The sequence below is a fragment of the Nomascus leucogenys genome, chromosome 2 (genome assembly GCF_006542625.1).
Source record: "Nomascus leucogenys isolate Asia chromosome 2, Asia_NLE_v1, whole genome shotgun sequence".
NCBI lineage: Eukaryota > Metazoa > Chordata > Mammalia > Primates > Hylobatidae > Nomascus > Nomascus leucogenys.
In genome coordinates this window covers 119,119,003-119,144,940 of record NC_044382.1, presented here as the reverse complement: position 1 = coordinate 119,144,940, position 25,938 = coordinate 119,119,003, and the positions used below count along the sequence as shown (strand labels likewise).

Sequence of the window (25,938 nt, the reverse complement as noted above, 5' to 3'; positions counted from 1 at the left end):
GAAAAGGATGGTTGGACAACCTAGGACCAGTGATGGGAATGTGGAATAGAGAAGTTGATGTTCACTTAGGAAGGTCTTGGTAAAAGGAGGCAGAAAAGAGGGTTAGGAGAAGGTAAGGAGTAAGGGACATAAAGAATAAATCATTTAAAATAACCCTAATGCAAAATAGTGCTGTCAGATTTCTAGTTTATGTTAGAAATATAATACAAATTATAACATATGTAACTGATTCCCATGAGAATAGGTTAATTTATGAAAGAGTCACCTGACCTGGAAAATAAATTTAAAATCGTGTTTGAAATTTGTATTGTTAAGAACTGATAGCTTAACATTTCTTCTGCACTTCCCATTACTTAATCACTGCTAAAAGTACACGTACAGTTTCTCTTGAGATCTAAACCAGTGTTCGTGCAATTTAACAAAACCACCAGCCTTGTATTACTGAAAACAAAACCTGGAACATTTTCTAAATCATAATGATTTCTAGGTTTGCCCGCCTGATTATGGTAGGGGTTTTTGTAACCAACCATAGCTTATTACCACAACCTATGTCCCAGCGCCTACATTATGCACATCCATATTTTTCTCGGGAAATTTAGACCTACATTTTCGCAAAAGCAAATGCTTTCCTTCTTAGACAATATTTTGAAACGTATTCACAAGACCCTTAAAATAGAAGGGAAAAACGAAAAGTTCGCATTTTAAGAGATGTATCCCCATAGTTCTTAATTGTGGGAGAAAGATATTCTGGCTATTTAAGAAAAAAAAGAATTTATTGTAATAATCTTGCATTGATCTAAGAATCTCAGAGGAAGATGGAGAAGGTGCTCACAAGCTACACAGGCAGAAACAATACTTAAAATAATCCAGCAGAAGTGGCCTGCTTGGAACACCAATATCATCATTACTGACATACGCACTAAGTACTTCAGTTTGTACTGCCAAAGTCACCAGCACTGGATTCTGGACACAGCCATAGCACGACTGCCATGGCTGTCCTGAAAACTCCATCTCACTGCAACCACCGCTGCTGCCAGAGGGCTCTCCAGTTTCCCACGCTCTACGTTACTAGCTTGCAATTTACAGATGCATTTGATTAGAGAGCTACGTCACATGCTCACACTCTCGATACAAGGAAGGCTGGGAGAGAAATACGTAGCATCTTCAACGTCTATATGAGGAGATGGCTTCTCTCTTATCAAAATGTATGAGATGAGGAATTCTTCAAACATAGGAAGAAGGCTTAGATGCTGGGCAGGCAAAAAGAATGACAGATGTCTAAGCAAAAAAGATAAGGATGTACTACTGTATCTGTGTACAGTCTTTCGTGATCGCCTTCATGAGCTCCTCTTTTACATGTTGCTGCTTCCTTCTTTGCTCTCTTCTCTGATCTGCACACACACTCTTGTGATCTCATCTACTCTCATAGTTCAGTGGCTCTTAAATATACCTCTTTAGCCACCTTCATATACTTAACTGTAGCAGAGACTGCTCACTGTCCACCAAAATCCATTATCTTCTTCCTTCATAGAAATAGAATTGCAAGTTGACATAGACGTTCCCAGACATAGAAAATTTCCCAGTCTTTTTTTGACATCAGTTGTGACCACGTTCATTTCTCCTCAAAGGAATGTGAACAAAAGTGTGTGCCATTTCCAGCTCTGAGACTTAAGATGTCCAGACCTATTTCTTCCATCTTTCATTTTCTTTCCCCTTTGCAACATCTGGAATCTATGGAACCCAGCCTCAACGCAGATGATGACAAGGCATTAAGGAATGGAAGAGCAACCTAGGAACCTGGGTTACTGAATAAGAAGCAGAGCTACCCACCCACCTGGAATGCTGACCTTGAACTATGGTGTAAGAAGCTGTATTTAAAGGCCTATCTCAGGTAAGCTACTGGATTATTGTCAGTTATCTTTTTAAAGCTGTTTAGTCTTATGCTAATACACACACACACACACACTCTCTCACAAATTTACCATCTCTCTTAATAATACAAACATTGGGTTGTCCTAGACCTCTCCTTCTCTCTTGTTCTCCAAATTCAACAAATCAATAAGTTATGTTATTTATACTCCATTGAAGTATTTCTTTCTCTAAATCCAAAGCTACCACTTCAGTTTGGGCTCTTAGTTTATTGTTCCCAATGTGCCTTTGTTTAGTTGCCCTGTGTGTATTAAATGTCTTCTCTCTCTCTCTCTCTTTCTGTTTTTAGAGATGGAATCTCACTGTATTGCCCAGGCTGGACTCGGACTCTTGGGTTCAAGCAATTCTCCTGCCATGGCCTCCTAAAATGCTGGGATTACAGGCATGAGCCACTGCTCCTGGTTTGCTCTCTTTCTCTAGCCATTTTTTAATGTGTTAATTAAATTTAATTTTAAGTTCCGGGATACATGTGCAGGACGTGCAGATTTGATATATAGGTAAATGTGTGCCATGGTGATTTGCTGCACCTATCAACCCATCTCTAGCTATTTTTACTCATCTTTCAGAACTCAAATTAGTTACCATCTTCAACAAGGGTCCCCAGTGACGTACAAATGTTCTTCCTCTGTGATCCACTAGCAGACAGTGGCTATCTCTAGCTTAGCAGTTGCCCTAAAACATTAAAATTAACTATAAATATGAATAGGTAGACTGTAAAAACCTGAGGCAGAGATTGCATCTGTTGATAGAATGACTATACTCCACTATTCAGATGTATAAAGAAATAATGACAACTTTACTCCCTTGCAATATCAGCCTTGCTGCTTGCCTAACACTGAGCTCCCTATGGGAGATTGCAGGAAATGCAGATACCTTTTAATGTGCATGAGAGCAAAGACAGACTCAGAGAGCAGTACTTTTGTCTGTTTCTTTACCTAAATCTCTCCCTTAGCTGCTACTAATAAATTATCTACAAAAGAGTTTGAAGTTTTCCAGTCTTCCAAAAATGCAAGGACTAAGCCACTTATCTCTGGGACTGTCCCATTTTTTTCTGGGGATACTAACCGTGTTTCCAGGGTTTTGGTCCAGGAGAGAGTCACACTGTTTTCTGACTTTCTTTTCTGTGTGAATGGAACCCTCCTTGCATTCTGTCTACATTATCTCTTTAAATTAATTCTAAAATCTGGAATCACACCCAGCTAGTCTGTTCATATATAAAAATAAAATGTGCAAAGAAATTTTGAAATTTACAATTCTTCTCACACAACAAATACTGGATTTCAATATTATTATCCTGATATAGATTGAAAAACTCTAATGTGGATGTTCAAAAATGACTCCTTTGCATGCCTACCCTAGTGCTTATCTTCGTAGAGAATAAAGAGATGTCTCTGACAGAAGAGCAGTTCTCTCACTAGGGGAAAGTACACAAAACGTTTTTCTTACGTTAATTCCCAAGAGACAGAATCTGAGGTGGAGAATTATGTGCAGGAAGTTTACTAGGGAGTGGTCTCAGCCACAATCTCATAGAGGAAGCTGGGGAAGCAGAGGGAGACATGGAATTGCTGTGCAGTTGCAATTAAGCCTTCAGTCATTCCCATGAAGTGCTCTGCAGCAAGAAATCAGAGAAATAATGAGAATGGCTTTAGGTTCGCATAAGGCAAGTGTGGTAGATTATCTTTTCCAAGATGGCCCTAACAATATTTCTCATTCTACATGCTTTTTTGCAATGTTACTTCTCCCACTCTGCCATTAGGAAATGAGATCTGTTTCCCATACACTTGAATCTGGCTGGATGACCTGAAGCAGAAGCGATGCCATATAACATCTAAGGCTGGGATTTAAGAGACCCCTACCTTCTGACTTTGCTACTGAGAATACTTCTCCTTGGAAACCAGCTAACATATAAGAAATTATGCTACCCTGAGACCAACATTTTGTGAGGAAGTCCAAGCTGCACATATGAAGAGAAACAGGATACAAGAGAAGCACAAAAATACAACATATAAATACATAAATAAGGCCTTTTTGGACCTCTAAGGAACTAACTTAGTTCAGTTGACTGAGTGACCTGGCCAATGTCACCAATAAGGCCTGCTTGAATTCTTGACCCTTAGAATCATGAGCAAATAAAATGGTGGTTGTGTTAAGTCACTAAATTTTGGTATAGTTTGTTACACTGCAATAGAAATGGATGAAGAACTCAGCATCATAATTTTTTTAGATCTCTAGATGTCCCAGCTGACATCTAGATTACATTGTCTTAACCAGACATCCATGCTGAAGACTTTCCAATATTTCCAACTTTCTACATATAGGAAGCAGTCAAGTTGGACTCTCTTTGTAACAATTAAAAGACGGCATCTCCCACTTCATTCACCCTCAGCTTTACTCGAGTCTACCCATCACTTCCTGTCCTAAACTTCTGAAGCTAAAGACCACTTGAGTTTTAGTGGAAACCATGACTTTTAAATCAAAACAGTTTCATTTCCTCATTTCCTTGAGGAAAATTTTCTGAGTTCTGAAGCCAGTCCCCTGAGAAAACACTCATGGAAAACACAATTACAGCATCCTAAAGCATTAGGCTTCCTGTCCTGATTACAACAAAAGACTCATGGGCTTTCCATGAGACAGTCCCTCCTGGAAATGGTTCTGCAATTGGGATAAAAGGCAAAAGGAAAATGAAAGTCAGATCAATTCCCTGGGTTCTTCCTGTTTATCCTTATTCTAAATTTTCACATAACCAGATGAAGTAAGATTTCAGTGTGCTATTCTAGCATTCACTGCTTCCTTGCCTTCGGTATGCAAGTTTTAAAGCCTTGATGTAGTGCATAGAAACGATAGAAAATTATCATACTGTGCTTCTAGTCGGGTGGAATCATCCTATGTCAATACTAAGTAATGCAGCTCCCAAGGAATCAACTGACTTGTCTGACCTTGCAAAGTCATCACAATTAATCATGGCAAAATTTTTCATAGAGACCATGGTGGTTATCAAATTGTGTTATTCTGTTTGTGCTGCTATCGTAAAATATATGAGACCAGGTAATTTATTATAACAACTTATTTCTTACTGTTCTGGACATAGGGAAGTCCAAGATCAAGGTGCCTGCAGATTCAGGGTATGGTGAGTTAGGCATTCATGTTGCATCTTCACATGGCAGAAGGGGCAAACAGACAAAAGACATGAATGCTGTGTCTTCACATTGCAGAAGGCAGAAGGGCAATAAAGGGCCTAGTTTGTTCCCTCCAGCTCTTTATAAGGTCACTAATTCCATTTACAATCATAACTTAATCTCCTCCTAAAGGCTCTATCCTTTTATATTATGATTCATATTATCACATTGGCAATTATGTTTCAACATATGAATTTTGAAGAGCACATTTAGATCATAGCACAAATTGTAATTATGGAAAATAATAGACAAAAACAAATCATGTTGTTATACTCATCCTACAGTCTCATTTTGCTTAAATTGTTGAACTCTGACCTTTCGTAACCTACAAAACCAGCAACTTCATAGACTTCAACCTAATATAAATAATAAAACTAAATCCTATAACAAATTGAGTGACTGCCCGAAGGTGACCCAACTAGCTGGACAGTGGCAGGGCTGGTATTAGAATTCAGTCTTCACTTGACACTCCCTATGATGATTCCTTTTAGCCTCTGCTACCTCTTATCATTAATCAACATTTTAATGAGGTTAGGTGGAAAAAGCTCAGGATTTGGAGACCTTGATAAATTCAGAATACAGCGTTCCAAGTCATTGAAGTTCCATGAGCCATTTATTCTTTACTTATAGAATGGAAATAATAAATTCAAGGTCAAGGAGGCTGCATATAAAACATCTATTATTCATGCAGAGCCTGTGTGTAGGTAGGTTGGGCTGCCACATATGTAGAGTGTTCTTTGACCTCCCAGGAGGAAATCCCTGAAAGACTCCATTAAGCACCCTTCAATCTGACATCCTCGTCTCCCCTGTTTGGTTACTTTTGGGAATGTAAAGCGTTGTATATTGAGAAGACCTCTTACTTGTTTAAATATCTTTACCTGGTAGGCGGTTTGCATGTGTCTTTCTGGTGAGTTTAGTTAATGAAACTAGTTAGATCAGCCAGCTATCATTCCACTAAGAAAGTTGATTTAATTCTGTTGGAGTCTTGAAGGGAAAATGAGAGATCTATATTCAAATAATGACTCTTGGTTATTAATGCCATCAGTCATAGTTTGAATAATAGAAAAATTAACAAGTAGACATATTAAGAAAGGTCTCATGGGAGAAAAAAATATCTGAACGAACTTTTAAAAGATAGCATCTGGCCTTGCAGATATACAAATTACAACAAAACAAGGTAAAATGTAATGAGACTTCAAAGATTCACAGGAAAATACTTCTCAGATAAGATTCTTCATTTGCAAGTAACAGGAAACAACTCGGGTTACTTAAGCAATATAGGGAATGTATTAAAGGGATAACAAGCACTTTACGGAATGGACCAGAGGCTGGAAACCCAAGTTTGGGTGCCAGGTAGGAGTCAGGACCAGATGCAAGAGCAGCTCTGGCTATACAGACACCATTTTTTTTTCTATCCATGTGTCTTTTCTTAGGCCTAAGGGTAAAGGAATTAATGGGACAAGTTTGGATCAAGTCCACAGAGAATAAGACTACCAATGTACAGCCCCACCAGAACTGTACAGGATAGATAAATCAACCAAAAGGTTGTTTTCAGGAAGAAGAATAGATATTGAACAGACATATGAACAAATTAGCGTCCACCCTACAGTGGAACGCAAGACCAGTTGGTTTGAGTAGGAAGGAAAAGAAACAAATTTATTGAAGACTTTCTTTGTGCTAGGTACTGGGATATTTTATACTTTCTATCACTTAATTTTCACAACAATCCTGAACATCAATTATTTTCTCCTTTTCCAACTGAGAAAACTCAAGCCAGGTTAAGGAAATTGCTCAGGTTTATATGCCAATAAGCATTTGGGCTGGGATTTGCATTTGTGTCTGCAGGCTCTGCAGGCAGGCAGGCAGGCAGGCAGGCAGGCAGGCAGGCATTTGTGCTCTTTTGGAATGAGAGGTAAGGCAAAGTCAGTAGAGCTACTAGCCTCTAAGAGGAGCAGGCTAGCTTAGATGTCACAGCAGGAGGACTGGCAGAGTTATGGGTCCTCCAAAAGGGGAATAAAAGAGAGATAACAATGAAAAGATCAGCAAACAGGTACCAAGAGAGAACTGGGGAATAACAGAGAAAGGGTGAAAGCTGTAAAAATCTCCCCATAAGCTAGTGATTAGTCTTATTTTGTTTTTTTTCAGAAAAGTGAATAATAAAAACAAACATGAGTACACTGACTTCCAGGTTGGCAGGACAGGAGAAGGGGCAGGGGCCAGAAATAAAGGTGGAAAAGGGGTATGAAGCAGGAAAGAAGCTGAGTGTCTGAGCTGGCCTAGTGTCTGAGTGTCAGTAATTTTTATAGATGGACAGACACTTCTTTTTCCAATAATTTAGCACTAAAAATGTTTATTGAACACTTGCAATAGAGACTACAGTGCAAAGAAAGAGACTGGTGTAAACTGAGATTTATGGAACAGGCAGAGAATCAAGTAGGCCTGGTAGGCCATGGGAAGGATACCTGCAGTAATTAATTTTAAGGACAACTTGGAGCTATTGAAAGATTTCAAAGAGAGGAGTGACATAATTCCATTTATACTTCATCAAAATTACTCTGGCTACTGGATAGCAAATAGACTGAATAGAAAAGAATGGCAGCAAGATATCCACTTATTTCTATGTAGTCACTTCCTGAATAAAAGAGAAAGCCTTCATTAACTGAATTTAGTCCCTGTGACATCAGCCTTTGCAGGTGTTCAGGGCAGAATTGTAGAATGAGCTTTCTGGCCCTAGTGCCTGCTATAGTTTGGATGTTTGTCCCCTCCAAACCTTATGTTGAAATTTGATATTCAAGGTTGGGCCTCCTAGGACGCAGTTGGATCATGGGGGCAGATCCTTCATAAATGGATTAATGCCTTTTCTTAGGGACGGGTGAGTTCTCATTCTGTTTTTTGTTTGTTTGTTTGTTTTGAGACAGAGTCTCACTTCTTGCCCAGACTGGAGTGCAGTGGTATAATCTTGGCTCACTGCAACCTCTGCCTCCCAGGTTCAAGCAATTCTCATGCCTCAGACTCCCAAGTAGCTGCGATTACAGGCATGCACCACCATACCCAGCTAATTTTTGTGTTTTTAGTAGAGACAGGGTTTCGTCATGTTGGTCAGGCCGATCTCAAACTCGTGACCTCAAGTGATCCGCCCACCTCAGCTTCCCAAACTGCTGGGATTACAGGTGTGAGCCACTGTGCCCAGCCTCATTCTGTTCGTTTCCACAAGAGCTGGTTGTTAAAAATAGCCTGGTACCTCCCACCCCCTCACTTGCCTCCTCTCTTGCCATGTTATCTCTGCACACACTGGTTCCCTTGCACCTTCCACCATGCGCGGAAGCAGTTTGAGGCCCTCACTACGTGCCCAGTCTTGAACTTCCCAGGCATCAGAATTGTGCGTCAAATAATTAGCCTCAGGCATTTCTTTATAGCAACACAAAATGAACTAAGATAAATCCCTTCCCTCCCTGTGTTAATACTCTTCTTAACTCTTCAGTTCACACTTACATCTGTAAATAAGAAGCCTCTGCTTTCTTTTTTTCTTTTGGGGGAGCATTTACTCACCTGACTAGGAAGAGACTGTTAAACCAATTCAACAACTGACAACATTCTAAAAAGTGATCTTTCCCCTCTAGGAGGGATGTTCACATTTTAAAAGGTGCAATCCATTGAACCAACAAGAGCATTAAGATAAATTTTCAGTCTTGAATTACTGAGTGGGGCTACCAAGGTATTTGAGGTGGGAGAATTTGAACACCACTCAAATTCATCACCAAGTATGAAATATGTAGGCCTATATTTGGACTCCAGTGAAAAGTTATTTTGATGTCAAAAAGCATGTCTTCATATAATTGACATAACCAAAGGTCCTAAAGCACAGCACATAGACCAGTCCTTTAGGCACAGACTGCATAATAGACACAGAGAATCACCCATCCCACCATCGCGCCACCTTATCAGAGCTCATATCAGGGCCTGAAACTGAATTTGGCATCAATTTTAAACTCTTCATTGAGGCACCTAACATCTATGTTAGTCACAAACATTCCATTTATGACCTTGACCTTTATGATTCTTTTAGTGCTAACATTGTAGCTTTAGGGGCTTCCCACACCACAGCTCTTTTTATCATTTCTCAAATGTGGATGTGGAAGAATCAATGCAAAATGAAGATAACAAATGCTTTAACAAATACTAAAATGAAGATAGCAAACACTTATATCGCATGATTTCAATACACAAACTTGTTTGAGGGCTCTAAAAGTAAAAATATGCATATATTCAAAGCTCATGGCCTCCTAGCATCTCACATGAATCCTTCCAGTATTACTTAGATGCTTCTTTCCAGGTTCTGGAGTCAGATTGTCTAGATCCAGATGTGGTTTTACCCTTTCCTAGCTGTGAGAACTTCAACAAGTTATTTTACCTTTCTGTGCTTTAGTTTTCTCATTTCTGTGTGGAAATATTGCTGACACCTACTTCCTAAGGAATTTCTGAGGATTAATTTAAAACCATAAAGCATGGAGCACAATGTCTGGCACACAGTAAGTACTCAATAAACCTTAGTTATTTTGAGTTACTCTGAATACTTGTTATAGTTAATATTGAATGTCAACTTGATTGGATTTAAGAAGGCAAAGTATTGTTCCTGGTGTGTCTGTGGGGGTGTTGCCAAAAAAGATTAACATTTGAGTCAATGGACAGGAGAGGTAGACACACCCTCAATCTGTGTGGGCACCATCTAACCACCTGCCAGTGTGGCCAGAATAAAAGCAGGCAGATGAACATGGAGAGATTAGACTGGCTTAGCCTCTGAGCCTACATCTTTCCCTCATGCTGGATGCTTTCTGCCCTCAAACATAGACTCCAAGTTCTTCAGCTTTGGGACTCAGACTGGCTTACTTGCTCCTTAGCTTGTAGATGGCCTGTGGTGGGACCTCACTTGTGATCATGTGAGTTAATACTCCTTATTAAACTCATATATATACATATCCTATTATATATATATATATATATATATAATCTCCTATTAATTCTGTACCTCTAGAGAACGCTGATTAACACAGTGGTATATCAGATGTATTAGAAAATATGTTATTTTATACCATCATTCTGAAATTACAATGTATTCATTTGCCTGAGCTATTACTATAAGCTCCTTGTAGGTAGTGTATTAATCTCTTCTCACACTGCTGTAAAGAACTATCCAATACTGGGTAATTTATAAAGGAGAGAGGCTTAATTGACTCACAGTTCCACATGGCTGGGGAGGCCTCAGGAAACTTACAATCATGGCAGAAGGGGAAGCAAACTTGTCCTTATTCACATGGCGGCAGGAGAAAGAGCCAAGTAAAGCGGGGTAAAGTCCCTATAAAGCCATCAGCTCTTGTGAGAACTCATTCACTATCATGAAAACAGAAGTATGGGGGTAACCACTTCCACGATTCAATTACCTTCCACTGGATTCCACCCTCGACACATAGGGACTATGAGAACTACAATTCAAGATGATACTTGGGTGGGGACAGAGCTGAACCATATCAGGTGGAATCTATGACCCTTTTAACTCTGTATCCTTACGGGAATAGCTAGTATATATCAGGTTTTTATTAAATGTTTGCCTAATAAGTGAATGAATAAAATTTTCAGACCTTTCGCTCATGCTTTTCTTTGTTTAAATAATCATATTATTTCAGTGGATTAAAATTTTTGGAGGTTTTCTGGGTGTCTTAGTATGTGCAGGCTGCTATAACAAAATAAACTGAGTGGCTTATAAACAATGGAAATTAGTTTCTCATGGTTTTAGAGGGGTGGGAAGTCTAAGATCAAGGTGTCAACAGGTTCACTGTCTGGTGAGGGTTTTCTGATTCATAGACAGCACCTTCTAGTTATGTCCTCAAATGGCGAAAGGGGCAAAGCAGCTCTCTGGGGCCTTTTATATTTATTTAATATAAATTATTTATTTGAATGGAACTATTTCTTTTTTAAAAAAATTTTATTGTGTACATTTAAGTCACACAACATGATGTTGTAAGATACATATATAGTAAGAAGGTTACTACAGGGAACAGATGAACATATCAACATATTCATCATCTCAGTTACCCATTTTGCTTTTCTGGGGCCTCTTTTGTAAGGGCACTAATTCCATTGATGAGGGTGCTCTGCACTAAGGACCTAGTCATCTCCCAAAGGCTCCAGCTCCTAATACCATAACTTTGAGGATTAAGATATCAACATATGTATTCTAAGTGAAGTAACACAGGAATGGAAAACCAAATATCGTATGTTCTCACTGATATGTGGGAGTCAAGCTATGAGGATGCAAAGGCATAAGAATGAAACAATGGACATTGGAAACTTGGGAGGAAGAGTGGGAGAGGGATGAAGGATACAAGACTACAAATAGAGTGCAGTGTATCCTGCTTGGGTGATCGGGGCACCAAAATCTCATGAATCACCACTAAAGAACTTACTCCTGTAACCAAATACAATCTGTAACCCAATGTCTTATGGAAAATTTTTTTTAAATATCTAAACATAGAAAAAGGTAAAATAAAATAAAATAAAGATTTCACATATGTATTTTGGGAAGACAAAATATTCAGATCATAGCAATGAGTCTAGAGAGGCAGCAATGTCTAAGTGTCAGAACGATAATAACAGGACGCACTGCACTGGGATCTAAAGAGTGCGAGCCTTCGTGCTGTGCTCTGAGCACTTTTAAATATGTTGTACCTTGTATTTCTCAGTACAACTCTAAGATGTAGGGGCATTAACATTTCCAAATAATAAATAAGGAAATACAGCGAACTGACTTGAAGGCATTCAGTTCTTAAGGGCAGCAAACATGAATGAGAAGGGTGAAATGCATTGGTTGGAACCCCAAATGGTACAGCTCTGCCACTTACCAGTTAAGTGATTGATATGGTTTGTCTGCATCCCCCGCCAAATCTCATCTTATAGTTCCTGTAATTAATCCCCACGTGCAATGGGAGGGACCAAGTGGAAGGTAATTGAATCATGGAGGCGGTTTCCCCCATGCCGTTTTGGTGATAGTAAGTTCCCATAAGATCTGATGGATTTATAAGGGTCTGCTCCCTTCACTCAGTTCTCATTCTTCTCTTTACTGCCACCATGTGAATAAGGACGTGTTTGCTTTTTCCTTCTGCCCTGATTGTAAATTTTCTGAGGCCTCTACAGCTCTTTGGAGCTGTGAGTCAATTAAACCTCTTTCGTTTATAACCTACCCAGTCTCAGGCAGTTCTTCATAGTAGCATAAGAATGGACTAGTACAGTGACCTTGGCTAAGTTATTGAAACACACTCTTGTTTTTTGGGTTGCCTTATATGTGATGTAGACATAATGCCAGCATTTCATATATACACCATGGAATACTATATGTATTCCATGCAGCCATAAAAAAGAATGAGTTAACGTCCTTTGCAGGGACATGGATGAAGCTGGGAGCCATCATTCTCAGCAAACTAACACAGGAACAGAAAACCAAATACCACATGTTCTCACTCACTGGGAGCTGAACAATGAGAACACACGGACACAGGGAGGAGAACATCACATACTGGGGCCTGTCGAGGGGTGGGGGGCAAGGGGAGAGAGAGCATTAGGACAAATATCTAATGCATGTGGGGCTTAAAACCTAAATGATGGGTTGACAGGTGCAGCAAATTACATGGTATATGTATACCTATGTAACAAACCTGCACGTTCTGCCCATGTATCCCAGAACTTAAAGTAAAATTAAAAAGAAAGAAAGAAATAATGCCAGTATTCTCTTGTAGGGCTGTTTTGAGGATTAATTAAAGAAGTGATTATATTGTCTCCCTGTATTCTGTAACCTATTCTTCTGTCTGTTGAGCTCCCCAGTGGCCCCACAACTGGATCTTTGGGTCACACTGAGCCTGTCCTCTCTGAGCCATGCCCAAATCTTTAGCATTTGCTCACTTCTTCCTCGACATGGTCAAACTCCAAAACTCTCTTCCCTTATGTCCCTTTCACACAAAGAACATTCATTGAAACACAATTAAAACAAATTAATAGCAATGTTGAATAAAGATCAGAGTGCAATTCTCCTGAATTTTTCTGTTAGTTTGCGATTGGTTTGTTTTACCGTCTCTCTCTGCAACGAAGAAATGCATTCATGATGGTAGATGCGCAGACACCATGGCTTTTTTCCTGGGCAGGAGCAGGGGCCTTCCTAATTTCACAGATTACACCTGGTAGGTAACCACCAACTCTGTATTTGGGTGAGATCGGCTCGTTTAAGCAACTAATTGCAACCTGGGGTGATGGGAGCCTTAAGCCAAGGGCAGGTGTTCTCAATATGGGCTGCAAAATAGAATCACCTGGGAAGCGTTTAAAAGGCTTGACTCTCAGGCCATACTGTAGACCAATTAAATGAGCGTTTTTTGAGTTAAGAACCAGACAGGTATTTTTTAAACTGCCTACATTATTTCAATTTAATCTGGGCAGTTAATACAAATATATTTCAATATTCAGCCAAGATTGAAAACCAGTGGCTGCCATAAGATTTTGTGGCCACAACAGGTAACTCATCTAATCAGTTTTCCTCTGGCTCCCTCACAAAACAGTTTGTTCACGTGGAAACTTGTGCTAGCCTATAATAAGTCATTTGCATTGCCTTGAAGATGATTTTCATTTTGCAGAAATTACCACTAATTGAAAGACAAATACACAACCAGATTCTGATATTTAATGTTACTATTTGAATATATGTTTCTCATTTCTAAAATCAACTGGTAGGAAGTCAAACTAACGTACTTGATAACAAAATAATAATTTATAATTCGATGCTTGAAATTTTAGGGATTTCGGGTGAGGAGTCCTCACATGTTGGATGGTGTCGTCATCTACTGGCACAATGTGGTATTACAGCTCATTCCTTAGCTCCTGAGGACTCCCGAGAGAGTAAGGGTGCCTCTGCCCATAAGCGGTTTATCATTCGCTCCAGTGAAACATAATTTTTCTGGGTCCAATACGTGGATTCCGCTATTCTCCAAGGAATCTTGGTTCTTACATAAAGACTAGCACTAGTGGCCAAAATCTGATGCTGCCTCTGAATATCAGAGTTAGTGTTCAATCAAATTGTGTTCTGATGCAGAAAAAAAATTTGTGGAGAATAGAAATACAGAAAAAAAATGTTTTGGAGGAAACTTTAAAAGCATTCTGTGGATTAAACTAAAATTTCAAAGAGTTATAAGTCCAGAATATTAGGAGCCCTCCCCGATCCTGATTTATTTTAATTGTACCGAATAATGCTTGTGAGTGTTATAATCAGGCTATCTGGAGGAACCCCATAACAAACACTGAGATTTATCTTCCCAATATCTATTAGCCTCTTCCCCTTTACTAACAGCATTCAAATTCTGTTCCAAGAAAAATTGTCCCAAACTACAAAACTCAACTCGCACCCCATGCCCTTCAGTTAGGGGCCTCTACACGAAACAGTTCTTATCAATGGAACGTCGATAACAACAGTCTGCTGGGAAAAATTTTGCTTCCTGGTAAACATGCAGTTCTTCTTCATCCTTTCTGCCAGTAAGGTGGGCAAATGTAAAATCGGCATCGTGTGGCCATTAGAACAGAAGCCACATGCTAAAGACAGGAAGGTAGGGAGGCAGATGGAGCCTGGAACAGCAGTGACTTCACGGACCTACTACCCTAGCTTTGGACTCCCTGTCTCCCTAAAGAAAGCCATTATAGACTGAATTTTGTCCCCACAAAATTTATGTGAAGTCTTAACCCCTCATGTGACTGTATTTGAAGACAAGTCCTTTTGGAAGTAACTAAAGTTAAATGGGTCATAGGGGTGAGACCCTAATCTGATCGGACTGGTGGTCTTAGAAGAAGAAACAGATCGGAGGAACTGAAAAGAGCAGCACTTTAATCTTAGACTCCCTAGCCTCCAGAATGGTGAGAAATAAATTTCTGTTGTGTAAGTCACACAGTCTAGAGTATTTAGTTACAGCAGCCTACACGGACTAAAAAAAAACTCATCTGGTTAAGCCACTGTAATGGGTTTTCTATTTCTTGCCTGTGCATTCTCCTCTGATGCAAAATGAGGTACCTGAAAGTGGGATGTTGCAAGTAAAAGAAACAAAAATATGAAATTTCCAGGAATACAAGGTAGAGAAGTAGACAGTTAGGTCTCACCCATCACAAACTGCGAAGTTGATGACCTTTTTAATGTGGTTATTAAATATTTAATTTTTGTGCTTATTGTAGCTGCAGTATCAAGAGAAGTAATAGGAAAATTTAAAATGTGTGTGTTTCTTATTGCTGAGTTTTGCAAAGTCCTACTTGAGAGAAATGAATTCATACTAAAGCTAGTCATTCTGAAAGCTAAGAGTGCAGGTGTGGGCCTGTGGCCTGCAATCTAAGATGTCTGAGAAGCCTATGTGATCAGAGTCTACCAGCTGTGGGAAGAAAACACGTTGCTTTCCTACCTCAAACTGAAGCCTTTCATGTCAGGGCCGAAGCAGCAGCCCTAGCAGGGGCTGGTGTTGGGTTCCCAGCTCTCTCTTCCAGGTCTCTGCTGGACAAAGGAGGCACACCTGCTGATAAATAGCGATTAAAAGGTGTTGCTTTTCCTCCAAATGTATGATTTCACATTGCTGATGGCAGAAGGTAAAAGGAAAGGCTACGTGTGAAAAATGAAGACCTGTGTCCAGGAAACAATATTTCTCAGACATTAATATTATGACTCCATACTATCTTTGGCTGTGATTACTCAAATGTGGCATTGAATAGACTGAGAGGCTACAAAATTTTAGAAGGAACTGTATTTCTAAAGAAATATCAGGTCAGTAGAGGCAGAAGGAGGAGGTATGTTTGCAGACACCAGGGTGAGCAGCAGTTCACTCCTCAGTGCCCATGGGCTTTGGTCCAGGCCTCTCCCTGGAAAGGCAGGAAGGCTTTGACATGGAGACGGAGCTGCTGCCGCCAAAGTTCTGAGCTTGAGGTTACTAGGACTTATCTCAAACTTGTGTACTGAGGAAACTCAGATGTTGGCCTCAGCTCCTAGGCTGAACTCAGTAGATCAACCTATGAGAACCTCTATACTGAGACAAAGGAAAGGATCCATCAGAAAGCAACATCTATTATCTTGAGCTTGGCAGCAAGGAAGAGGACAGGTATTGGAAACCCTGCTCTCTAAAAAGCTGACCGAAATGTGACAAAGAAGCTGAAGATGGGTGGTGGAGAGAGGTATAACGTTCTAGCCCCTCAATCTAGAAATATTAGTAAGAACCAACAGCAGCTTAATAGAAGACCAAGGATCAGAATTCCCAGAAGATGGTTCATAAGAAAAAAGAAAAAGGACGTGGGTGGAATTCATCAGCAGCTGCATAGCAGGTCATGCAAACTGGGGGGAAGAATAAAAATTTCCCACATAATCAAAATTGGAACTCTAGCTTATCAGGTCCCAGCTCACTTTTTTTTTTTTTTGAGAGAGGGTCTCACACTGTTGCCCAGGCTGGAGTGCACTGGTGCCATCTCGGCTCACTTCAACCTCTGCCTCTCAGGTTCAAGAGATTCTCCTGCCTCAGCCTCCTGAGTAGCTGGGACTACAGGTGCCCGCCACTATGCCTGGCCACTTTTGGTATTTTTAATAGAGACATGGTTTCACCATGTTGGCCAGGCTGATCTTGAACTCCTGACCTCAAGCGGTCCGCCCGCCTTGGCCTCTCAAAGTGCTGGGATTACAGGTATGAGCCACCGCGCCTGGGCCCCAGGTTACTTTTTAAATCTCAAGCGAATCAGAACTATACTGGAGCCAAATTCATTGAGCTGCCATCACCAAGAGTTCTTCCCACACTGTCATCCCACTGGGTTCCTGTTTCCTTTATTCCTTCAGATAAGAAAATAAGGATATTTCAAATTAAAACCTTACTTAAAGTACAGGTATAAAATAAGGTAAAGTACTGATGCTTAAATTTAGTTGTGTTGCCAGGCGCGGTGGCTCACACCTATAATCCCAGCACTTTGAGAGGCCGAGGTGGGTGGATCACCTGAGGTGGGCAGTTTGAGACCAGCCTAACTAACACGGACAAATCTCATGTCTACTAAAAATACAAAATTAGCCGGGCGTGGTGGTGCATACCTGTAATCCCAGCTACTCAGGAGGCTGAGGCAGGAGGATTGCTTGAATCTGGGAGGTGGAGGTTGTGGTGAGCTGAGATCACGCCATTGCACTCCAGCCTGGGCAACAGGAGCAAAACTCCGTCAAAAAGAAAAAAAAAAATTTAGTTGTGTTTACAGATAATTGTCAGTTGGTCTGAAACAAATTCACCAGGGAATTAATCTATTAGTGTAGAATTGCTAATTAATGTAAAATATATAATTAGACTTCACCTCATTTGTTTTATGTGCATTGTGATGTAGCATCAGTGCAACTTGAAGTAACTAAATTAATAATTGTACTTGATATTAAGTGTTCTCAACTGAGTAACTTTTAAGTGAAACCATTCAAGTTTAGATGTGGGGAGTGGTAAAGGAATCAACTTTTTCTTTTGCTTGTTCGGGGAAAATGGTGATTTAAGTTTATAATTCATGGATCAGTAGATTTTGAAAGTTAGTGAATCAGATTATAAACATTTATCTAAGACATACAAGGACTGAGGACTAGGTAAACAACTGGAAGTTTAGTCTCTAGAAACACCCAAACTAGTAATAAGCCAACAACCAGATGCACTGCTAAAGGAAAATGTGGATGATTTTAATAGTTGCATTTTAGTAAACTGTACAGTGGTGAAGGTGGAAAGGGCACTTGGGACTCGTTAGAATGAGGCGTAGTGTACTCCAATGGCCCTGTTTCCTAAATATAGTCAGTAAGTGTCTGCCAACAATATACCAAAACCATCTTTTACATAAACAGCATTTAATGGTCACTCAATAGCTTTCAAAATACATTTTTGTATTACAACACTGCACAACCTATTCTGAAAGTGATCTGGCATCATCATTCCTGCAAAACATGCTTTGGAGAGAGGAAGCTTGCTTGGGGCAGTTGTATAATATGAAACTTTTAAGTACCTAGGGAAGAAAGAGCCATGTAAATACGTGTAATAAACTGATGGATGTGTAAAATTTTCTTGGCCTTTATCCTACAGAAATATTTAATATGAATTTCCTGAATGTAAGATTATGGACTGCTTTTTATACTGTGGCCTAATTTTAAAGGCCCAAAATAATATTTTTTTAAGTTTGCCCTTGTGCTGAAATACCAGTGTATGTATGTTATGCTTGATTAGGTTGTAAACTATATTTCAAAGTAAACCCTAGTGTAACAAGTTTTATAACCAAAAAGATTTAGGCTGCTGAACCATTGTTTTTAAGAGATATAAAGTGCAGCAGGGGTCTATTCTTTTTCCTTCTCTAAGCCCAGAGAAGAACTACTAAGTGGTACCTCCAACCTCAAATATTTGTTTTGGCTTTTATCAAGACTTGTAACCTATGATACAAAGATAGTTTATGTACGGTGCCAGTGGTGTTTGCTTTTATTTGGTCAAGAGTAAGGGCAACCCAGGGGTCCACTTATGCAAAAGATGCAAACTCTTGCATAATACATTGATAACATGTTTTACCAATCTCAAGGGTAAATGCTAAATATAAGTTAACCAAATAGCAAGTTAAAAGAAAAAAGGTATGAGGGTCAATTTAATATTTCCAACTGTTAATGTTCTGTTTTCCAATTTGTCATCTTTTGTGATGTTTATAAGCAGATGGCTAAGTTGTATTTCTCCAAATACATTCAGATAAAATAATATTGCCCTAGTAAAATATTAATATCCTAAAGACAAGTTCATATGGTACTTAATGTACATAACATGAATTTGAAGCATAAAATTAAAATAACAAAATTGTTTTACTCCCCCCCAAAAAAGAAATATCCAACATCATATGATCAATCAATTAATAAAGAAATAACAGAGCGCCCACATTTCACCCGCAGAAATGAGTTGTGGAAGCTGTGCAGTCTTGAAAGGTTGTCCTCTCCGCGTCTTTTTTGGAGTGGCCGTAGAGAGTAATAAACAACAGGACCCTAGCAAATTTGGCTAGCCAAGAGATTTATTTCACTGCTAGAGTAGGGAGTCCTTATTGTTCCTGCCTAGCAATAATTGGTTGATAGGTGCTATGTGGGCCAGTGACTGCTGGGTTTCTTGTTCTTCCTTTTTCCAAACAAAGACTTATAACCTCCCTTTAACCTTATTGCTTGCCAGATAATGAGGAGCCACTTCGAGACCTGATGAAAAGCAGAAAGCACATTACAAAAGATCCTATATTTGAAGTGAATTAAATAATTGGATGAGACAATAGTGTGGTGCTTCTCAGGGAGAGGCTGGAGAAGGTATTCTATTTATGAAAGGAAGAGCGTGTATGAATATTACAAAGCCAAAGGGGTAGAATGTGGTAGAAGCCACTAGTTTTCCACCCAATAAACCTTCTCCTTTTATTTCTTATTAAAGGAATCCCAATTTTGTTAAAATCAGCAATGTGCTCAAGAGCTGGGGATATGGTGACTGATCAGTTTTCCCTTTTTATGTTAACTGCAAGAAGGCTTGGAACTAAATTTGCAGCTCGTCTTTAACAAGGAAGTCTCTGTGATGTGCAGTATTGTAACAGCCCCATTCCTAGTTACAGCTTATTTTTACACCCATAATTTCCATTTTTCTTTTTCACCTATTTTCATAAATACTATTTTGCTATACTTACTTATCCCATCAAACCACCTTAAAACATTTAAAAATCAACCATGTAGAAAGAGCAGCAAGGAGAGCCAACAGAAATAAAGAGACGGAGGAGAGAAAGAGAAGGAAGGAAGGAGGGAACGAAGGAAGGAAGGAAGGAAGGAAGGAAGGAAGGAAGGAAGGAAGGAAGGAAGGGAGGGAAAAGAAAAGAAAAGAAAAATAAAGGAAAGAGAAAGAAAGAGAAAGAAAATAAAGAGAAAAAGAAGAGAGGAAGAAAAGAAAGAAGAAATGAAAAAGAAAGAAAGAAAATGAAAGAGAAAGAAGAAAAGAAAGGAAGGGAGGGAAGGAGAGAGAAAGAAAAATGCAGACATAAAAAGGGAAGAAGGTAAGGAGGAAAGAGGGAAAGCAAAGGACATAAAACCTACAGTTTGAACCTTGCAGGTCTAAACCTATGAAAGGAAGATAAATGTCATTACTACTGATGACTTAAGAATTACACAACATGATTTGTAGAGAAAGGCTAGTAAAAGACGTAAGGCATTACAAAGGAATACAAAGATAAAATTAATTGCCTGAAGTATATGCCTATAGTTCCAAGCTTTGGAAACATTCTTTCTCTCAGTTTCTGGTGGCATGTAGGAAATACTTTGATGCATGATAGCCTGTAAGCACACCATCAGGCAAGCTATTCCAGGGACAACTCCCCCCAACCACAGGGTCACTCTCCAAGTAACCTGATGAGCAGCTGTGGTTTTTAATTTGGCAGAGAAAAGGTGGGGCCAGAATAGGAGTCAAACTGAGTGACTGATTTAAGACCTCACAGGTATGAGTGCCTCGTGTGTATTTTGTGTGCTACAAATATTTAGTGTCATTTGGTCCTTCTATCACTTTCTGTGTTCATGTACATGTTCTCTACTTCTTTTATTTCTCTAACACATCTCATGGGTTACCAACTTGTTTATCTCTGCTTAACAAGATAAGCTTTGTTCATCCATTTCTTTTGTATCTTGCCCTCAATGGCAAAATAGAATGTCCTCAAATAAAGAGGACATTCAATATCCTCAGTGACACCTGACGTGTTTGTTTTTATTTTTTTTATTTTTTATTTTTTATTTTTTTTTTGAGACGGTGTCTCGCTCTGTCGCCCAGGCTGGAGTGCGGTGGTGTGATCTCCGGTCACTGCAACTTCTGCCTTCCAGGTTGAAACCATTCTCCCGCCTCAGCTGCCCCGGTAGCTGGGATTACAGCATGCACCACCACACTCAGCTAATTTTTTGTATTTTAGTAGAGATGGGGTTTCACCATGTTGCCCAGGTTGATCTTGAACTCCTGAGCTCAGGCAATCTGCCCACCTTGGCCTCCCAAAGTGCTACGATTACAGGCGCGAGCCGCTGTGCCCAGCCGACCTGTCATCTTTTACTTTAACAATGCTCCTTTCTACATCAATTCATAAGAAGGGAAAATGTCTAATTTTGAATTTGGCTTAATGCATCTCACTCAAATAAGTATATGTAAAGTTTTAAACAAATGCCATCACACAGTATATATTGGCATTAATATCTATCCATATCTTAATTGGGCTTTTCAGACATATTTCAACATGGTTCAATAAAAGCAGAAATTAACATCTACCTAAATATGAGCTATGGTCCAGGCAGCAAATAATTTCCTTAAATAAGTCAATTAACTTACATATCTGAAGGCGCATTTTGCAACTTATTCATCTGAAAGGTAAAGATTTCTGTGCAAGGTGGGGCGCGGTGGCTCAGCCTGTAATCCCAGCACTTTGGGAGGCCGAGGCAGACGGATCACCAGAGGTCAGGAGTTCCAGACCAGCCTGGCCAACACAGTGAAACCCCATCTCTACTAAAAATACAAAAATTAGCTGGGCGTGGTGGTGCATGCCTGTAATCCCAGCTATTTAGGAGGCTGAAGCAGGAGAATTACTTGTACCTGGGAGGTGGAGGTTGCAGTGAGCCGAGATCATGCCACTGCTCTCCAGCCTGTACAACTGAGCAACACTCCGTCTCAAAAAAAAAAAGATTTTTGCTCAAAAGCTATCACATAAATATACTGTAGAGTATGGCTTCATTGTAGGAATGTAGTTTGTCATGATTAAGGTGTCCAGTTAGTGACAACTGACTTTAATTGGCCATATGCTGGGCCAGTGTTATTTTTCTTTTTATATATATATATTTTTTTATTATACTTTAAGTTCTAGGGTACATATGCACAACGTGCAGGTTTGTTACATCTGTATACATGTGCCATGTTGGTGTGCTGCACCCATTAACTCATCATTTACGTTAGGTATATCTCTATTCTTTATGGCATTAGTGCTTGCCATTTAAGATTTTGGTGTCCTGATAAAGAATATTTGTTAAGAAAAATTATCCAAATTTTGAAATAAGGAAAAAATATTACTGTATGCCCTTCAAATTTATGCTAGAGCATTAGCTAAGAAGCCACATTGTGTGACAAAGATAATCTGATGATGTAAGGGAATGTGATTTTGACTGATTATTTACATTTGACTAAGGCCCTGATTCTGTAACGTTATGCTTTAACTTGTAGAAGATTGACAGGTTGTTAAAAACTCAATGCCAGTAGAGATATGAGTAATTTCTTTTCAGAAGAAAAGGTATCCCAAATTTTGATATTTATTACTTTGTAGAACATTAATTTTTGTATTTTAAAATAACTTATTTATTAACAATGCAAACATTTTGGTTTCATCCAAATATAAATTATGATATTCTTAGTAAGTGAGAAAGCATTAACGGTTTTACATTTAACTGAGCAATTGATTTAAGCAGTCTTTCTTTCAGTCTCTTGTATCCTCTTACAACCAGCTTTACTTTCCTAAGAGTTCCATCTTTGAGTTAAATATATCTTTCATTGAGTTAAATACATTTTTAGTTTTCTTAAAATGATATTTTGTCACACTCCCTTTTCCTACCCTCATTCAAATTAAATTAGGAAATAGACAAAGTGTAATCAAGATGATATACTTAAAGATGACAAACTTGAAATATAGCCATGTGTCATTTATTGACATGGATATATTCTAAGAAATGCATTCTTAGGCAATTTTTGCATTGCATGAACGTAGTAGAGTGTACTTACACAAACCTAGATGGTATAGCCTTAAAATGTTTGTGGAAAAAATAGAATTAAAAGACAGAAGTAAATAATATAAACTTTATTTCTCAGCATAAGCTCCATCAACTTCAAGATATTTTTGTAAGTGATGATACTAACCATTTAGTCTTTTCCTAAAGAACTGAGGGTCCTGGGAATTTAACCATGTCAGTACAGTCTTTGCTACAGTATTAACTGAAGAAAAATGTGTGCCTTTTAAATATGTTTTAAAATTAGGAAATAAAAAGTCAGAAGGAGCTACATCAGGAGAGTAAGGTAGATGTCTAACGGTTTCCCAAGGAAACTCTTGAAAAACTTTCCGTGTTTGATAAGAAAAATGAGCATGGGCATTTTCATGGTGGAGAAGGACTCTCTGGGGAAGCTGTCTTGTGTGTTTTTGTCGTTTAGTTTTGGCTAATTTTCTCAAAACACTCTCATAATAAATAAATGCCATAATTCTTTGGCCCTTCAGAAAGTCAACAAACAAAATGCCTTGAGTATTCCAAAAAACTTTTTCCATGACTTTGCTCTTGACTGGTCTGCTTTTGTTTTGACCAGACCATTTTCCACCTCTTGGTAGCCATTGCTTTGATTGTTCTTTATCTTCAGGATCATACTGGTAAAGCCGTGTTTCATTTACTGTTTCAATTCCTCGAAGAAATGCTTTTTCAAAGTATCTTCAAAGTGAGATCATTCCACTTGTTTAAATTTCCATTGAAAGCTCTGCACTTGTCTGTAGCTGATCTGGACACAACGATTTTGGTACCCATCAAGTGGAAAGTTTGCTCAACTTTAATTTTTCAGTCAGAATTGTGTCACCTGAACCAGTTGAGTTGTCTACGGTATTGGCTATTGTTTCTGCTGTTAATTGTCAGTACTCTTCAATTAGAGAATTAACAAACTTAATTTTTTCCTCAAAAATCCATGTGGCTGGTCTAGACTATGCACTTCATCTTCAACATCATCTCCTCTCTTTTTAAAACAAGTTATTCATTTGTAAACTGCTGGTTTCTTTGGGACATTGTCTCCATAAACTTTGCATAAAGCATAAATGATTTCATCATTCTCTCACAAAAACTTCACCATTAATTTGATGTTTTCTCGTTTGTTTGTTTTTTGTTTTTTGAGACAGAGTCTCACTCTGTTACCCAGGCTGGGTGCAGTGGTGTGATCTTGGCTTGCTGTCCTCCCACTTCCCAGGTTCAAGCAATTCTCCTGTCTCAGCCTTCAGAGTAGCTGGGATTTATAGGCGTGTGCCCAGCTAATTTTTGTTATTTTGAAAAGAGATGGGGTTTCACTATGTTGGCCAGGCTGGTCTCAAACTCCTGACCTCAGGTAATCTGCCCCCCTTGGCCTCTTGAAGAGCTGGGATTATAGGCGAGAGCCACCGCACCCAGCCGATGATTGTTCTTGCTTCAATTATAGCAGAATTCATGTTGCTGTAATAGAGGCTATTTTCAAACTGATGTCTTGTCCTTCTTAGTGGATCAGACTAGATCCTGTTTAGACATGTTATATCTAGTTAGTATGAGTTTATCTTGGTGCAAAAAATTTTGAAATCCATGCATAGTTTTTTCATAATAAGCATTTTCCATTTCTACTTTTTGAAGTCCTTTTGTACACACCTAGGCTATGTGGTATAGCCTATTGCTCCTAGGCTGCAAACCTGTACAGCATGTTCTATACTGAATACTGTAGGCAACTTTAACACAATGGGAAATATATGTGTATCTAAACATGGAGTACAGTAAAAACGCAGTATGAAAGGTAAAAAACTGGTACACCTATATAGGGCACTTACTTACCATGAATGGAGCTTGCCACACTGGAATTTGCTCTGGGCTAGTTAGCGAGTGAGTGGTAAGTGAATGTGAAGGCCTAAGGACATTATTGTACGCTACTGTAGACTTTATAAACATTGTATACTTATGCTACACTACATTTATTTAAAAAGCATTTTTCGTTCTTTAATTATACATTAACCTTATCTTACTGTAACTTTTTTACTTCATAAACTTTTAAATTTATCTAACTTTTTGACTCATAATAGTACTTAGCTTAAAATACAAACACATTGCATAAGTATACAAAAAATGTTTTCTTTCTTTACATCCTTATTCTATATGCTTTTTAATATTTTTTAAACTTTTCTTATCTTTTAAACATTTTTGCTAAAAACCAAGACACAGACCAGGTGTGGTGGCTCACGCCTATAATCCCAGCACTTTGGGAGGCTGAAACAGGCGGATCGTTTGAGGTCAGGAATTCAAGACCAACCTGACCAACATGGTGAAACCCAGGCTCTACTAATAATATGAAAATTAGCTGATGGTGTGTGCTTGTAGTCCCAGCTATTTGGGAGGCTGAGGCACAAGAATAGCTTGAACTGGGAGGTGGAGGCTACAGTGAGCCAAGATCAAAGCCACTGCACTCCAGCCTCAATGACAGAGTAAGGCTCCATCTCAAAAAAACAAAACAAAACAAAACAAAACAAAAAAAAACAAAAGCAAAAACAAAAACTACATGAAGACACAAATACACATATTAGCCTAGGCTTACACAGAATCAGGATCATTAGTATCTCTGTCTTCCATCTCCACATCTTGTCTCCTTGAAAGTTCTTCAGGAACGATAATATGCATGAAGCTCTCATTTCTTATGGCAACAATGCCTTCCTCTGCAATACTTTCTGAAGGACGTGCTGAGGCTGTTTTACAGTTACCTTTTTCTTAATAAGTAGAAGAGTACATTCTAAAATAATGATAAAAAGTATAGTAAGTTCATAAACCAGTAACATAATCATTTATTTTTATTAAGTATTATGTACTGTACATCATTGTACATGCTATACTTTTCTACGACTGTCAGCACAATAAGTTTTACACCAGCATCTCCACAAACACATGAGTAATATTTTGTGCTATGACATTAGGATGACTATAACATCATTAGGTGATAGGAATTTTTCAGCTCTATTA

The 25,938-nt window shown here is 38.8% G+C and overlaps 1 pseudogene; it reads left to right on the top strand.

Moving 5' to 3' along the window:
* Nucleotides 1-16,320: 16,320 nt before the first annotated feature.
* On the top strand, nt 16,321-17,039 carry LOC100583238 (annotated as a pseudogene).
* The last annotated feature ends 8,899 nt before the right edge of the window (nt 17,040-25,938 follow it).